At 46.2% G+C, this 2,077-nt stretch overlaps 1 long non-coding RNA gene across 1 annotated transcript; it reads left to right on the forward strand.

Annotated features, from left to right (window-relative positions):
- Positions 1-1,338, forward strand: LOC139563021 (uncharacterized). Its single transcript, XR_011672474.1, has 3 exons — positions 1-379; positions 700-1,064; positions 1,198-1,338. It is a non-coding gene; the product is annotated as an uncharacterized lncRNA (long non-coding RNA).
- The last annotated feature ends 739 nt before the right edge of the window (positions 1,339-2,077 follow it).

Below are 2,077 nucleotides of genomic sequence, written 5' to 3' on the forward strand. Positions count from 1 at the left end.
GACGCACAATGGCTGCTTTGGCACTGTTGGAAGATTTGGCGAATGAAAGAATTCGGAGAGAGGGAATTTTCAGAGACCAGCAAGATTTACTGGCCAATGATTATGAGTGGCTTATGAGCCGGGTTCCGATTACCAAGAGCTGTTCTCTTGGATTTCTGTGCTCTAGTGGGCCCAGCTTACAGATAAGCACCCGCAGAAACCAAGCCATGCCTGTACCACTTCAAGTCCTGACTACCCTCGGATTTCTGGCAACCGGCACTTTTTGAAGGGAATTGTCTGACAGGTCAGGTATCTCTCAGCCAACCTTTAGCTGTGTTATGCCAGCGTGTTAAGTGGTATAATTGGATTGACACATCTCTACATAAAGTTTCCTTACACGGTAGGTGAACAGGCATATAAAAAAGTGCAATTTGCAGCAATGTCCGGGTTTCCCAAATGTAATCGGTGCTATTGACTGCACTCATGGTTCATTAATTGAAAGCATTATCATTCCATTAATGTCCAAATCATATTTGATGTGGCCATGATACTGACTAATGTAGTGGCTCGGTGGCCTTTGTCAACCCATGACTCAGTCATATGAAGAAACAGCAGTGTTGGGCGCAGACTTGAGGCCAGAGCTGTGCATGATGGCTTGCTTCTAGGTACGGATGAGTAATGTAGAAATTCTAAATCAATTGCAATTTCTCTCTACTGCAGTGCCTAACCCATTCACTAACCTTACGGTGGCTGCTCACCCCTTTCGCCAACCCACAGAGCGCAGAGGAGAGGAACTACAATGTGCGTCATTGCCAGGTACGCGCGGTTGTGGAGCGCATCATCGGGCTTCTGAAGGGCAGATTCCTCAGGCAGAAATCTTTTATACATGCCTGAAAAGGTCTGCAACATTGTGAGGGCGTGTGCTGTGCCACACATAATGTGGCACAGCTAAGGAATGTGGCTTTACCCCCTGTTGCTGTTGGTTGTGTTGGCCCCGCCCTCGACCCCTATCCCCAGGCGTTTGACCAAACGCAGCTGCCGTGCACCAGTGTGTGGATGTGATGCGTAGCTTGAAATAACACAAGGTATGGAAATAAATAACACTATTTATTGAATAATTCTATCAATGTACAGCTTATGTCACAAAACATTTCTTATTTCCTTCAACTCCTTGGCAACCTTGTTAATAGTGTCGATGGTGTCTCTTTGCATTTGCAGGACTGCATCTGTGAGGACACGGCCGCTGGAAGGTTGTGACACACGAGGTGCAGTGGAGACGCCGGGGCAGGGCACACTCAACTCCTGATCAGCTGCAGCGACTAAAAACAATTGTTTGTGTAAATAAATGTTTAAACACAACTTGAATGCATTTGGTTTACTCTTTTCGAACCAGAGAATACTAATTACATACCTGGATCAACCGGTGCGTCTTGCATGTCCGTGTCCCCCTCTACCTCCGTCACTACTCCACTCAGCAGGGATTCCCCTGTAATACCGGCTAGTCGCTCATCAAGGGAGTTGAGCTCCAGTGTCCCCTTTCCCCTGCCCATGGCACAAACACGCCTTTTGGCCTCCACTTTAATGTCGGACCACTTCTTTTTTATTTCTGAGAGGGTTCCACCTGAGCCAGCAGCGATCACAGCGTCCACCACATGCTGCCACTCAAGCCTTTTTGGCATTTGTAATGCCCACACTGTGTCCACTAAACAATATTATATTTTTTGATTCAACCTCCCCTACAAGAACTTCCATTTCACACTGGGTGAAATATCTTTTTTTAGCCTGTCGGGATTTGCAGTCATTGTCGTCATGCAGTCAGTATGGATTAATATTAATTAGGGGTGTTTCACTGACAATTTATAGGCAACTATGAGCATTAAAAGTGTGGGAGAAGACGCTCGCTCACGTGAATCAAATTTCGAGTTGATTGTGATTTATAAAGGGAAACCGGCGGGCGCACTATGTTCCAAATCAGAATAGTTTTGTGCGTATGCACAAGTGTTTCGTCCGTACACCACCTTTTAACGTGAATCCTCCACACAGTTTTGTAAATGATGCCCCTGGCCTCTACAATCACCCGACCTCAACCCAATTTAGA

Source organism: Salvelinus alpinus, chromosome 33 (genome assembly GCF_045679555.1).
Source record: "Salvelinus alpinus chromosome 33, SLU_Salpinus.1, whole genome shotgun sequence".
In the NCBI taxonomy this organism is placed as follows: Eukaryota; Metazoa; Chordata; class Actinopteri; order Salmoniformes; family Salmonidae; genus Salvelinus; species Salvelinus alpinus.